The 15,994-nt window shown below is 42.2% G+C and overlaps 1 pseudogene; it reads left to right on the top strand.

Annotated features, from left to right (window-relative positions):
- The window catches only part of LOC139656513 (cilia- and flagella-associated protein 58-like), a 40,078-nt pseudogene that overhangs the window by 2,201 nt on the left and 21,883 nt on the right, over positions 1-15,994 (top strand).

The following is a 15,994-nucleotide window of genomic DNA, read 5'->3' as shown; positions in this document are numbered from 1 at the left end:
ACTTTACTTTGGAGAGTGCATGGAGAAAGGTATAAAGCCGCAGTGGGATTTAGTCCCATCGGCCATCAGTGGCATATATAGCTCTAGAAGAGAAGGCCCAACGGCTACACCAGCTCTGGGCACATTGCCAACTTTTTTGCTGTTTGGTGTTTCCAAACCCAGCTCTAGCAGGATCTCCCGGGACATGCGGCGGAAGGAGAAGCAGGAGAATGAGGAGAAGCAGCTGCACTCTGACATGGAGGCCAGGACGGCCGACATCAAAGCCCTGACCCTGCAGGGCCAACGGGCTGCAGAGGAGTAGCAGAGACTGGAGCAGCAGCTGAAGGAGCTGAAGGTGAACAATGGAGAGGGACAAGGGGACACAGGCATACACACACACACACACACACACACACACACACACATACATAGACACACACGCCCACAGACTTACACAGACGCACACACAGAGACTGTCACTGCACCATGTACAGATTAACGTGGCAGCACTCAGGCATTACACAGGAGGAAAACCTGGTGCCTGATCTTTGCCAAACAATGGAAAGTCATGGGTCAACTCTCAGTGGCACTGTTCCCCTTTAGGCTGTCTCAACAGGCAACCGTTCAATGATATCAAGGAAAGCAATGCAGTACAGAGTGGGTAGTGCTAACCACATCGCCATTGTAACCACAAATTGTAACCACAGGAAATTATCCTCTACAAATAAAATCATGATTAGAAGTACACACACACTTACTCACACAAACACACAAACAAACACACTCCTCTCCCTTTCCACCAGTCTATCCACCCATTGCTTATGTCCTCATCCACCCATTGCTTCTTCCAGTCTGTTCACATGGCTGTGGTGTGGTGCAGCAGTGCCAAGTTTACCCACCATGCCAATCGGCTATGTTGCTCGCTTGGATGGTGATAAATGCTCAGCTGTTGCGTCCATGGTTTGGCTGGTATGAATATCAGTTAGCTTGCTTTAGATGTTTTTTTTTGTTGGTTTTTTTTTTTACATTTGTGGTTTGCCATAGCTTGAAGTGTTTAGTGACATTTTGCAAATGGCTGCTGGTGAGCTAGCTGTTAAAAAAATGTTGAACAAACCTAATTCATTTTACTCCCTTCCTCTATTACACGCTGCCCTGCACCCGAATACCAAACAAACGGTTCGTGCTCTGCTGTGGGAAGTTTAGATGTCAAGAACTAGAACTCATTTAGACTTGTGCATCTCATCTTGTCCCATGTCGTTTGCACCGCCCCCACCCTCAAGCCTCCCCTCGATTTGACAAATCTTGAATGACAGAGAGAAACCAAGGAGCTGGAGCAGATGCAAGTGAGGAACATCAAGCTGCAGCAGGAAACGAGCTGCTCTTGCTCTCCTTGGAAAGTCAGCGGAACGCGAATGACCTGAAGCTACATCTTGTCCTGCCAACACATACACACCTGAGCAGCAGAGAAACACGTCCGCTCTGTCAGACGTCTGATGTACTCTGTGTGCTTATGTGTGTATATGTGCATGTTTGTGTATATTAACCATGTTTGTCTGTGTGTGCCTGTGCATGCATGTTTATGAATGTGTATGAGAGAGAGATCGAGAGAGTAACTGAGCTGAGGGTAAGTTCACATTCCACAGATGAAAGACACACATATAGCTCTAATCTCCCAAGTGTTGCCCACTGGATGGGGGCAGCATTGCTAGGTGGAAGAAGAGTCCTGTGGGTCCGGGGTTGCTTTTTTTACGGCTGCTTTTCCACTGGCCCTCAGGAAGGCAGGAATTGGATGATATTTGACCTTTTTTGAAAGGTGGAAGGGCTTCTAATGTTACTCCTCTCTCGGAAAACCTCCTCAACTCACCTCCATCGAAAAGCCTCCTCAAGCCTGAGGCAACGCTGTGTGCGCAGCAACGGTATGGCGAAAAGAAAAGCTTTTGGGTTGGCGTTCAGAGTCTTTACTGCATCCACATCCTGCACTGTGATATCATGTATGATAGGCATGACAATTCTTGCTCTTTAGAGTATGATTCATACTTAGTAGGACCTTAGCTGTACTCAATCCCTCCCCTCATATGCAGCTAAATTTATCCAATTCTAATAGTGCCATTGTATTCAGTATATGGGATTCATTGAAGAATCCTGAATAGAGATAGAAGAAATAAAGACTTTAAATCGTTTTATGTAAACTATAGAAATCACAAAGATGGTAAGGACTTCTTAGGTATGTACATGGTAAGGTACTTTTTTTGTTTTGCTTAGAATGGTGTCAAGTCTAAATTATTAGGAGATACAAGTTAGTGGATAATTTGTCATAGGAGATGGATTCTGTCATGTGCAACCACAAGGGGGCACTGCTTAGACACAGTTGATAATGAAATGGAACACCAAGGAAACAGGCACATCTGTTGAACACTTGTATTCCACCACCAGGAGACAGGGGGATCACCTCAAGTCTTGAGCATGAAAAAAATGCTATTCACCTTTACATTTAATTCAGATGCATCAACCATTGAAAAAAATCATGTAATCACGCATCCCCAGTGTCTTTTGCCGAACCAGAGGAGCATCCCAACACAGCGTGCTTTTGTTGTGCTGGCACATGATATGCATCCTGATTTTAGATGAGTAGCTCTCTTCATGCTCTTGCAGGATTGTTGTCATTTCCTGTGAAGTGGACATAGTCATTTCTGAAATGTAGAGAGAGAGAGACAGAGAGAGATAAAGAGAGAAAAGATAGAGATGGGGGAAGAAGGGAGGGAGGGTGGTGAAACACAGAAAGCGGCAAAAGGAGATTATTTTTGCCTAAACTACTGTGATACACTTGTCTTCCTCCAGCAAATCCATCAGAGAGACAAAGAAAATAAGGTGATAACCCTAATGCCGGCGACACAATAATATCTTATCCACCCTCCTCTCTCAATCCCTTTTTCTCTCCCCTCACTGTCCTCCTCTGTAAAGTTTCCCTTGACCCCTACCCTTGCCCTTGTCAGATGAAAGACGTGGAGGTGAATCAGATGCGCCTGGATATTGCCAAGATAACAAAGATGAGAGAAGCCATTCAGAAGACGTTCCCCCAGATGGAGGATCAGAAGGTGGATGTGGAGGTGCAGAGGGAGACGCTGAAAACCCAGATCACCGGTCTGGAAAAAGGCAAGGGAGAGACGCACGTCATAGACACACGTACACACCTCGAATGAAACATGACAACCGTCACCTCCTCTGTGTCCCCAGTCCCTGTCCCTCCCTGTCACGACTACCCCTGTCTTGACAACAAGAACCTGCTCCAACATCTTTTTTTTAGCTCCCTCTAGGGAACAGAAAAACCCAAATTCAAATATTGTGCCACTGACGTCACTATTAATTCAGCTGGGAGGGTGGAGGGTGGGTTGTGTGAAGTCTATTTTCTGTTGAAAGGACTTTTCTGCAAAAAAAGAAAGTCTGGCTTGAGATGGTGATAGCTAAACATCTTAATTAAGGATGAACTGCTTTTGTTCATGATTAACCTGAGGATTCTTTAGTCTGAGAGTAGTTAGAAGCAAGAACAAAGGGAAACTGGAATGCATGGTTTGGTTCCCCACATAGACATCAGGAAAAATGTATTAATTGCTAAATGAATGGGTGAGATGCTTTCGAAATTCTTGTTCAAATAACCTTAAAGCTGCTGTAGGTTCGTTCCGGAGGAAAGAGATCACATCTCTGGAAATTCAAACCAACACAAGGAATGACACACATCCCACCTCTCCTAGTGAGTGACAGGATGAATGATTGACAGGACAGAGTCACGCCTTCTGCCTCAGAATTCTTCACATTGATCGGATGGGTTTCAACACATTTTACTTTGAAATGAGAATAGCAGAGGAATTGGGGCTACCGCTGGGGGCTACCGCTCTGAGATTTTGACATATTATCCTGCTCATGTTTGGCCTCCAAACGTGGCGATTTATTTTTATTACTTATAAATAAACGTTAATCCATAAACGTTAGCTATTGCATCTTTAATTAATCTTAAAATAACAGCAAACACAGAAAAAAAACAAAAGACGCATTTCATTTACCCAGCCCTCAGGCTACTCGGAGGCCAAAGACCAATGTAAATATCACATGAATAAAAAACAGGTCTTATCCTTTAAGGAGAGAGTGGGGCTCGGTCTGAGTAATCAATCGTCTCAGTGGTTAGAGTCTATCCTTACCTGAGTACTGTTGGTGGGCCGTCTGATGTTGTGATGGATGAGCTAAAAACATGCTGTCACATTAATAAGTGTCCCCGGGGTGATGGATGGGAGCCCAGGAGCTGACAGGGAGGTCAACAGTCTCACTCTCCGTACGGCGACCAAGGGGAGTACACGAAATGCCCATTTCTTATGACAACCCAGATGCTCATGCTTTCTGACACTGTATGCACTTAGAAATGTTCACTGGTCTCTCAGTTGCTTTCTAAGACTCGGCCTCTCTCGCTGTTTGTGTTTCTCGCTTTTTCTCTCTCTCACCTTTCTCTCCATGTTTATCTGTCTGCCTGTCTCTGTTTAGATCTCTCTGTTTTTACCTGGCTTTGCCTTTCTCTCATGACTGTTTCTGTGCCTCTCACCCTTGCTTTTCTCCTCTTTTACTTTTATAAGGGATTTCCCTCTTTCACATGCACATTTCTCTCTACCTTCTCTCTCCCTGTGTGTTTCTGTTATGTATAATCTCATCATTTTCCTTCAGACATGAAAATAATAGGCTTCTTCTCACCAGTGTAATATTTCCTTCAAACTCCATACTCCACGTCCACTTAGTCATTTAAAATGGCATTTTGGCACACTTCACATCATGGAAGAAAACTATTAGTTATCAAAATATCCAAACAAATTGGACTGCTCTCCTCCCCCTGCAGAACTTCCCAAAAGCAAGCCAAGGCTGGCAAGAAAGCCACAGACGAGCTGGTCCGAGAGAGAGACATATTGAATAAGGTATGCGCTGCACTGTAGGTTATTGGAGACAGTTAGTGGTGTGAGTATAAGCCTGTCACTTCCATTCACCTATTCCTGTCCGAACTCATATGAAGGCGCCTCCTCGTTTTAGTGTAAAGGTCACCCCCTGCAGCTCTATGATATAACCGTTACACTCCAACAGGACGTATCTGGCATGTTATTACGCGCACAACACCATGTGTCAAATCTAATTTCATCCAGCTGCTTGGCTTTACAAATCTTGATTGTATCCTAGAATCACATGGAGCATTTACTGCCATTATAGAAGTGACCCATTGTGTATTTATCCTGTATCTATCCTTCATTAGTACTACAGACAATTCTTTCTTAATTCTTATACAGTATAAGCAAATGAGCATATTGTAAAACAATATTCCAATGTCTTTCAACCAACTAGCTCCAAAGCAACTCCTTGTAACTTTCATCAACTGAAAATAGAGCAACTTAATTTTTCAATGTATTCCTCTGGGAGACAGAGCAAAAGTGCAACAGTAGTTCAGCAAACATAACCTTATACAACGGCTACATCTGTACACTGTATGCAACTACTGTATATTTAATTTGATCTTGCATATGCAGGAACATACTGTATACAGCTGCCACACTTATAAGTATGGGGCAAAAGCCTACTTTTTATTGACAAGATACAAGCTAAAGCCCAAAAAAGGATTCGTAAGAGGCTACGACAGGCAGGCTCTTTGATCTAGAGGATCGCTGCTTCTAAAACACAGCTCTTTAAAGTCCCAGCCGTCTCTCTTCTTCCTGAAAAAGGGTCCTAATTGCTCTTCAAGGCTCTCAATGTGAGATGCAAGGAAAAGGAGAGTACTCCTGACACTGATGATGATGTGCTAAATATTGTATTGTTGTTGTGTATAAGGAGATGAGTGCCCATTCATATTTAATTGGCTCGGGCAAGACTGCGCTACACTCTGGCATGCTAAGAGACACAGACCCGTGTGAGCCGCTGTGGCGTAGACGCGAGAGATAGAAAGAGGAAGACCTGGGGAAAAGTACAGATCCAATCAACCTCTGACTCCTGACTGTCATAATTCAAACAAACTCACTGGTTGATGAAGCCTAATTTGCCTTACTGTGATATTTGAGGTTTCTTCTGCATCAATTTAATGTGTATGAGTTTTTTCATCTTCACTGTAGACCAAAGTTTCTTGTTCAGTGGATTATTTGCTTCATTTGAAACTTTAGGTATCAAGACAGCTGCTTTAACATTAACATCAAACACTCACCAAACATCCAATCTCACCAATCTCATCAATCTCTCATATTTAGCTAATCCCTGGTGCGTGTTTGTGTGTGGGTGTGTGTATGTGTGCATGTGCATGTGTCTCTATGCTTGTTTAGGTGAGAGTTTGCATGTATGTACGCTTGTTTGTGTATCTATTTGTGTGTGTGTCTGTGTGTTTGTATGTGTGTGTGCATGTGCATACATGCTCCGGTGTACCTGTGTGTCTACACATTAAGTTTGCTGATAATCCGAATGTGATCACAGCTGCGTTGACCCGTGTCAAATAGTTCTTGCAAATAATTCATTGCCTTTGCTTTAAGATGACTGCTGTACCAGATGGGTGGGGTTTATTGCATCAGGACTGTTCAGCATTGTGTAAGTTATCTATCACAAGAGTATATAGGGTTCTCTTTCAAAGTCTTCTCTGTGATAGCCTAAACTTTCTGGCACTCTGTGTGCTATCCTATGTGGTAGAACCCAACCAAAGACAAATATCATATTTAAGGTGGAGAAAAGCCCTAGAAATTAGCAAAGTTCAGGCCAAGATCCCCATGAGTTGTGGAATGGCTGTTGCAGAATTTTAAGAGTTGTTTACAGGGATTACAGTGAGTTTACAGGGATTTAAATGTTTGTCAGAATGTGTTTTTCAGCTTGTTGAAAAACACTTTTGATTAGAGGATTTCTAGCAGTTATACTTCTGTGTTTATGGAAATCATGGATTTTATTTCATTACTCCCAGGGTGGGAATCCTGCCCATTGCCCTTGGCCTATTGAGTAAGACATAGGAATGGTTTATGGGATTTATGAATTTTCAGTTTATTATTATTCAGCACACTCACACACACACACACACACGTTTATCCGTGTACACAGATGACATTGGAATTCATAGCCACTCCCCAGCATATGGGCTAATGACGTGCTCCACAAATTGTAAGATGTAGAACATTCAACATACAACATTTACACATGTTGATGAGCCAGAAAGAATGAGGGAGGAGGCAACATGATTTAAATATGGCAATTTATCATCTATGACTCCTAGCTATACAATGGCACTTTATCTAGATTATTGGTTGCAACGCAGACGGTTATCCTCAGCTTGCCACGTTTGTCTCACAATTTCAACATGTTTCTGTCAACTAGATACATAGCTTCTCCAAACAGACAATGATACTATTTAGATGAAGGAGTACCAGCAATTGAAGGTGGTAATGACAGAGAAAGATTGCAGATTACAGTAGCTACTATGCATCCATGTAAAATAATTCCCCCCCCCCCATTGGAAGACATCATGCGTGATGCGTCTCACTGTTCCACAATCGCCCGCTCAAAAGAGCGGCATGCAGTTTCTAAAAGGCTCTCATCAAAACAATAGCCTGAAGAAAGACTTTGTACTTTGCCATAGCAGTGCACTGTAGTAGCAGGCAGCATTATTACTACCCTAAGCCATGAACATTAATCTCTCATGACACAGTGCTATTCTGCAGTCCCTAATTGGCAGTGTACAGTAGTCAAAGTACACTGATTAATGACTATATTAGGACTAGTGTTACTGCACCTTATTATCTAGTTTTCTCCAGTGTCATTGTGCTACATTTTACTGTAGCACAATAGCAAGAGCCACAGGTAAGGAAAACACCACCAGTTACTGTTTCAAAAGCTATGCTAGCGCTATTCTGTATACCTTTCAAGTTAAAAAAAAAAGAAGCTCAAAGTATGCTTTCCCTATTTTTAACACAGTTTAATTCAGAGTGAGGCTTTATACAGCACATATCCCATCGTCTCCATTTCCTTTGTAAGGAATTTCATTTCATTGATGTAATTTTCACACAAGTTCACCAGGTGTGGTATCAAACGTAGATGTTCTATTCAGCTTCCTGCCAAACTTTTACTTTGATTTTGCTCACTGTCTGTCGCTGTTTCTTCATATTCTCCTGCCTCTGCCTGTACCTGTGTCATTATGCATTACAGTGCAAACTTCTGGTTGGTTTTTAAGCTGTCACTTTTGTCTCAAGTAAAAATTTTGATGCTACATTTCAATTTGAACTTTTAAACTGACTGACAAAATTCCCATGTTGGCCATTATAGCAATGGCTTGCTGAAGGTGGTGAATAACATCTCCCACAACCATAAGCTGCCACAATGAATGCTGTCATAAAGTGCCGCAGAAGATTTTAGAACCAGCCTCCCAGTAATGGTTTTGCGAATGTGTCTTTACCTCTGACAAGCACCCTGAATCACTGAAACACTTAAACATTCATGAATATTTCCTTTTTGTTTAAAAATCTGCCACCCGTGCACAAAACGGGGCTCGATAAATCAAGGCAAAGCTGTGGCTGTGGCGGTCAACATAGTTAAAACAATAAAATTTTACTTGAGCACTGCTGTGCAATAATTCATTTTAAAACTGTGTTCTCCTCTAATTGGTTATCTTCCAGCAGCATTAATTCTTGTTTCTTCATAGATTGAGGTAGTCACCTGTGAAGGGATAGCAAATGTCTATTCAACCTTTTTGTCCTGCAAAAGCAGCTAAATAATAATAACTATTTAATAAAGAAGATTGATGTCCTTTGAATGAGAATAATATGCGCTAATAATCATTATTCAGTTTGGCTGAAGACAGGCTGTGCGCTTGAGCTGAGTCATATTAAAAATATTAAACATTGATTTTTCATCTCACCCAGTATATACAGCGGTAGTTACTTTTAAAGAAGTGGCCTTAGCTTTAAATGGACACCTTGGTCATGAATGATTGCATTGTAGGAAAAATATTCATGTTTTGCATTCAGTCCCCTTTCAGGCTAATGTTGCATAGGAGTGTTACTCACTAACAAGAATAGGGGACTGTTCTATGATTGCTTCATTCATAAATCCCTCTTGAATAAAATTATTTGATTCTGTGCATGTTATCTTGGACTGGGGTGAAGTGAGCCTTGGCACTCCATGATTGGATTAGCAGACCCATGCACTAGGAGCAGTATAATACAACCCAGAAATCTAATTTGATTTGGAAAGGATTTGGGAATGTAATTTGATGTTTCTTATCTTGCTTTGGCGGATTTGCTGGAAAGAGGGGATGTGGAAAAAAAAAGCCAGGATATGTGAAAGCTGTATCGATCTCATAGAAATTGAAATTGGCCTAGGCTGTTAACAGAGCCTTTAACACACATCTCCAGCAGCCATCCAGCGGCAATGAGAGCTGAAGTTTACACTGGTGTAACACAGTTGTCGTCTCTGCTCGATTGTACACTGCATTTTCCCCTCCAGCTTTGTCAAGACGCCAGGCTTTGACTAGAGACGAGAAACAGAGAAAAGGAAATATGAATTTCAAATGCTTGTTAGCGTCAGACAGGCAGTGTCTAAGACAGCTACCATCCCCTTGGTTATGTAAGCATTCCCCTGTCTCTAATGAGGCCCCAAACTAAGACCCCCTACTGGGTTTGCTCTTCTCTCCCTCCTTCCCTCCCTCCTTTCCTCCCGTCCACAGGTGCAGCAACACGTGGCTGACATGGAAGTACAAGAGACAGATCTTGGAGTGTAAATAGAGGGTCGCTGAGGTGGAGCAAAGCTCAAGCAGCAACATGACCTGCTTGATTCTGTCATGTACGTCGGCAACCTCTACAGTAAAAACTTCACCGAGGTTCAGGTAGGGACAATGTGTGCTGCTGTCCACACCTGATGTTCGGCTTATTAGTCAGACAACCAGTTAGTCAGTCAGTCACTGTACACCTGCCACTGTGCGAGTTAGTTGGACAGTGTGTCAGGAAGTCAGATGATCAGTCAGTCAGTCAGTCGGTCAGCCTATTGGGTGGTCTTTTGGTCAGTCACTCAGTCGCTGACTTGCCTACTCACAAGTGACTTGGTTTTTCATGGTGCTTCACCAGAGCTGCACTATAAAGAGAGAAGGACTGGGACTGCCTTGTGCAGGTCGTTTGTAATGTGCGACCAAGCTCATTAACTCGGAACCTAATGTTTGTTTGTTTGAGCTTGTTCCATTTGATCCCCATTAAAATGCTGTTCAAGTCCAATTCCGCCTGCCAAACCCGACGCGGGCTGCCAATATTAATGCACCACACCAACAGTTACTGGAAAACGGGAAAAGTATGACTGTGAGAGACTTTCATGTCACAAAATGACATATCATAGGGAGGCTTTTGATTCAGCATATATCAAAGAGTCTTTTTCGATTCCCTTCTTTGTTTCATCATCTTTTTATATCCTGTCTTTGATAGTTTGAAAAGAAGGCTGAGGCACAGCTCCCACTTTTCTCTGACGCTGCCCTCCCCTGACAGGCAGAGCGACCTTGTCACATTTTCTCACAGCTTTTTGACCACTGGCTGTAATTATTTAATGAGAGTCCCCGTGTAGCCTGGCCTGAACCTCCCTGGCCCCACCACACCCCTCTTTCTCCTTCTGCATTGGTATCTCCGCTGGGATCTCTGCTTGTTCTTTTGGTCCATTTACTTTCTTTATCTGTCTGTCTGTCTGACTGACTGACAGACAGACAACCTGCCCTTTTCTTTCCTGTACTGTCTGTCTGTCAGGGTGAGGTCGTCCAGCTGAGGGAGGAGATCAGTTTGAAGGAGTCAGCCCTGGCGAAAGATCACCTGGAGTTCACGTGGTGAAAGACAACAAGGCCCTCAAGGTACTGTAGCCTACTTTAGTGCTTCTCAGTGGGGTATGACATAAAGTGAGCTCAGGTATCGTATGAGGTTTTGCTCAGGTGTTAAGAGAATCAGCGTTTAACTAAATGCAATTTGGGCCAAGTACAGAAGCTTATTGTACCAGCACAAGTATCATGTATCAACATACAAATGTTTTACTCTACATTCTTGTTACGGTGGTCAATAACATAAGCTGAGACAAGTTTTGGAGAAAAAAAACAAAATTTATTTCAAGCAATATAAACATTATGAATGTACAAAAAAGATAAAATCCAAGGAAACAAAAAAGGTCAGACAGACCAGCCAAACTCAACTGTGTAAATTGTATCTGTAAAGGATACCATGGCTGATTATCAATATGCGTTCTTGTGCGTTCTTGTGTCCTCGATGGCGCGTTTTACGTAATATCTAACCGCTGAAGCACGATTCCAAAACAAAAGAACGACAGGATGGAGGACAGATAGAAAACCAGCAAGTTTCCTTATCGAGGATGCATCGGATGGTGACTTGCCGGAAGAGAACAAATTGAAAGCCCCAAGATTCATTGCGACAACGGCGCATCACATCCGAGCAGAAAGCGTTGCAGTACAGAGCCGGCTAACAGGTGGGAAAATTAACAGCTCCGTGTCTTAATTAATCAAGTGTGCCACGGGAAGCACACAGTCCATCTCAAACTGTAAGGAAGCTTCTCTGTGCTTACTTGCATGAGAAGATCGTTCTCTCCAAGACAACTTGAAGAACGTTCTCCACAAGGACACATCGACTTGGCATTCTTGGATTTGATAATCAGCCCATGGGTTTCCCAGTTTACCAAAAATTGGCACTTTTGCCACCACGGGTTTACTAGATTAATTGGGGCGATGTATACTTGGAATGTGATGCAAATGTAGGTAGTCATAATCGTCATGGAGTATTATATCGACTCAGTCTATAAAATGCTGAAATCCTTTTTGGTTATGATGACTTATGCCACATGATAATTTAAGAAAAATGTCAGTAAGCTTTGAAATTGCTTTTGTAAATTGTTTTTGTAAATTAGTTATTTAATCTAATATTTTAGTCTAACATCCTTAGTAGACACATGCAGTTTTCGGACATTTCACATGTGAAAATGTCCTTTTCCTTGTTGTTAGTTGCAGCAAGTGATCAAGTCAGTTTGTGTGCCTTGGAACTTTGTGTGTCTAGAAAAGTATAACTTTTCTAGACACATTTATGCACACCTTTACTGTGCATTGCCAAAACCTAGTTTACCTAATTTACCTGAAAAATGTCTAGAAATGTACTTGGCCTTAATTGACTCTCTGTACTTGTATTTCTACATTTAAGATTCTTCTTTAAGCTTCTTTAAGCTGCACATTTTTCAGAGAATTACTTTCTGTGTGGTTCTATGTATTTAACTGTGTACTTGTACACTAAACATATGCAGCCAAGATAACAGGCATCATTGTGCTTTACAAAGTGGTTTACTGTAATGTTGGCCTATAGCTGTATATTTGATGTTGTTTAATGGATTGCTGCCATCCTTTTGGAAAAACCTGCTGCTGCATAACCTTTCCAGACCTTTGCATCATTTTGTGAATATTCCTGTTATGTCTCCTCTGAATTCCATTTTGCTATGCTTGTTTGTGTTGTGACAGGTTTCCATATCAACTACAGTTAATGCATGTTTAAAAACGACACTCAATAGTAGAGGGTTTTTAAATTAAATGGCTTTTCGATTTGAAAAGGCCACTGCGTGGGTATGTTCTGCACTGTGTATCTGTGAATTTTCAAAGGGAATTATGTAGCTGTGTTGCTTTTGTTTGCTGTTGATGGAGCATGGAACAGTGTCAATGAAAGGCCTGAGTTTTTTTTAATCTAGAACGTAACACTTCTTTATGATATGCTATTTCCTTTCCATAGTTTTACAAATGCATGAAATGCCGTCCAACCCACTTATGCATGAAAATATAGCTATACACTCACACATGGCAGTCTAAAACCTTTCTGACTCAAAGACAGGAAAAACACCACTAACAGAAGCTGTAGTGTAGAGTACAAAGCTGACTCTCCATTTCTCAGAGAGAAAGAGATGAGGGAGAGAAATAGAGAGAGGGACAGAGACAGAGACAGAAACCAGCCAGCCAGCCAAACAGGAAGGTGTGTGTGTCCAACAGTTCCCTGGCCGTGTGGTGTTGAAGCCATTGTGGGGGCTGCCTAGCACCAGAGGTCTGAACAGATGGATTTGGTGGGGCGCACCGGAAGGTTGTCAGGGAGAGAGCAGTGCTGATGTTCACGGCTAGCTGACTCAACCACTGGGGGGCTGGCTATAGACTGGACCAGGGAAACAGATAAAAGAAAAGGTATGTGTGTGTGTGTTTTGGAGACGTGAAGGGGTAACAGGTTTTCCTCTTTTTTAGGTCCAACGGTGCTTTCCCCACATTTATCAAAAGCCAATTATGATCCCTCTGATTGAGCACAGCACTGAAAGTGCCTCCAACCAACAAATTGAAATACAGCCCAGATGAATATAGTGACATAGGCATACTCATTGTGGCAAAAGGTGATATTATGTGAATCCCCTACTAATTCATTGTTCACTCTACATTCAGCATTCATTCAGCAATGGTGGGGCACCGCAAGAAGAAAACAACCACTACTGCTAGAGAAAATCTGGAATGAACATTATACAACATTATATCCCTCAAAAGGTACAAAGAATTAGGGATGGTGCTTTGAATATAGAATGTCTAAATTAGAATAGTTGTTAGTGCTGCAACCTGTACTGGACCAAAAACTGGCATGGAATCGAAACCAAAAATGACCAACAACCCCCAGTGCCACAAAATAATTACAGAGGAAACACTGTTATTTGTTATCTTTTTGCCCAGTTTGTTCCCGAACTAGAGTAAAAATGAAGTAGTGACATTTTACATATTTCATGTATCATAATGTCATATCTTTTTTATATAGAACCTGTATGCTAATCAGATATTTTGTTATTCAAACTGGCTAAAAAATATCCAATAAAATATTGTAGCTTGGGGTTCACATACTTTCTCTTGCCCCTGTAGTAGACCATGTTATCATTAATATGTATGCGATTGAGACCCAACAGCCTTAAGGGCTGTGTCTCGCCTAGCAATAAGGTCTGAGCTTATTTGGGATTGAAAGTCGGCTGGCCCCTGGACTAAGCCCCTCTACTCTCTTCTGTATGATCTTAACTATCCAGCAGCACTCAAGTCCACCCTTCAGCTTTAACCCAGCATGCTTCAGGGTCCAGCGGCGCTCACTCATGTCCGTCACACCATGATCCACGGGAAGCCGATGGCTATCGTTCAGCCCCAGGAACTGCTGCTGGTGCCCTCGGCCACTGATTAGCATGACGGCTTCCCGCTGTACTGTTATCTGTCCAGACTCTCAGGAGGAGAGGACGTAAAAAAACAGCAGGGGGGCCGACCTTAGCCCCTTTTCTCACCAGCCGGCAGCCTCCGAAGAGCTCCCTTTACCTTTCCCGCTCACCCCCCGAGCAACCCTGCCCCCCACCGTGATTTCTGAATTAATGAGTGTGCAGTGAGCGTGAAAATGTAGGAAGAGAGGAACACTTGCTGCTGGTCAGGCAGAAAGATGGGCCTCCTCCCTCTGACCACAATTGGACATTTGGATGACAAGTTCAAAAGGCAAGCTAGTAAGGCAGAGAGCAATTCACTTTGTCAGGTTCAGGAGGACAGTTAGCACTTTTGTATGCTACTTCATGATAGGCCATAAAGGAGAAGTGTGTGAAATTATACTGTATATACTGATCTTTATCAAAAACAATTGTATTCAATCATGGTAAGATTTAAAATTTGAATGTCAAAGTGCTGGAGATGGTGCCAGGTTTTTTGGGCACAGTATCTGACAGCAGTCTTTCCCAGGTTAGAGTTATCATGTGGTGCCTGGAGCACCAGCCAGTTCTGAGAGCCGGTACAATAAGCTCCAGCTCTCAAGTCGAATAAAGACAGTAAATAAGGGGGCAATTTATGGAGAAGGGCCTTTATAAATGAACAAGTGCCAGTGCTGATCCCGTCTAACAGAGAGAGATGGCCAGCCAACTTTTCCATACAAGACACAATGATGAGTACTATAATCACCCGTTCTAAGTGCCAAGTGGTAGATAACATCAAGGGGTTTTAGAGTGGAGGCAGCTGCATGCCTGTAAATTATGTCTCCATAATCCAGAACTGAAAACAAAGTTGCCTCTACAATCCTGTTCCTAGAAGACATGGGAAAGTACATCTTATTTCTGTACAAGCACCCAAGTTTCATCTGCAACTTTTTGACAAGGTTATTTATATTTACTTTGAAGGAGAGTTTGTCATCAATACAGATGCGCAAGTATTTAAGGGATTCTCTCAATAGGAGTACCATCTAATGTGCAAATCTGGAGATTGCAGTAATAACCACTTTTAGCTCTAGAGAACAGCATTTAGCACAAGTTTGAGATTTACAATGTTGTTTTGCAGGGCACTGAGAGCATATTGCAGAGTATCAGTACACAATTAGCATAACAATACAGAACTGTGTTGTCTGCATAAAGTCCACATGAAAAAGGACTTTAAGTTTGAAGTAACTAAATCACACTCTGCTACACAGTTATATAAAATTGAATGTCAATCAATATTATATGTCAATTTTACGAGAAGTCTGACAATCACCGCTTTTATTGTTATTATTGTTTTCAAAACATTATGGAGCAACTAACCGAGTCCCAAACAGGCCAAATTGTTGGTGCCTGAATTGCAGGGACATTGGTCACACAAACCACAAAAGAGTTTAATTTGGCAAGGGAATAGCCTGGAAAATCATGATGCCAAACATGGACAAACTGCACTGGCAACAAGGACAGTGGTTGCAAGTTGAAGCTCACTAACAGGGATAGATGGACACTTTCTGAACACTTAAAAACTACATTCTGAAAAATTACCACAGAATTGAAACAACTCCTTTGTGACAGTCTCAGCAAAAACTCTACACGAGTTTCACAACACTATTTATGAAGGGCTGCCGTTCAAAAGCATTTTATATCCAAGGCCAGTGCACAAAGATACATATCCTGGTGTAAGGAGCACTGGACCGTTGAATACTGAACCATAGGATAATATCCTACTACT

The sequence above is a fragment of the Centroberyx affinis genome, unplaced genomic scaffold (assembly GCF_046629955.1).
Source record: "Centroberyx affinis isolate AG114_WGS23_722 - 3 ecotype Tasmania unplaced genomic scaffold, CSIRO-AGI_Caff_v1 ptg002491l_1, whole genome shotgun sequence".
NCBI classification, from domain to species: Eukaryota; Metazoa; Chordata; class Actinopteri; order Beryciformes; family Berycidae; genus Centroberyx; species Centroberyx affinis.
This window is presented reverse-complemented; position numbering and strand designations above follow the sequence as displayed.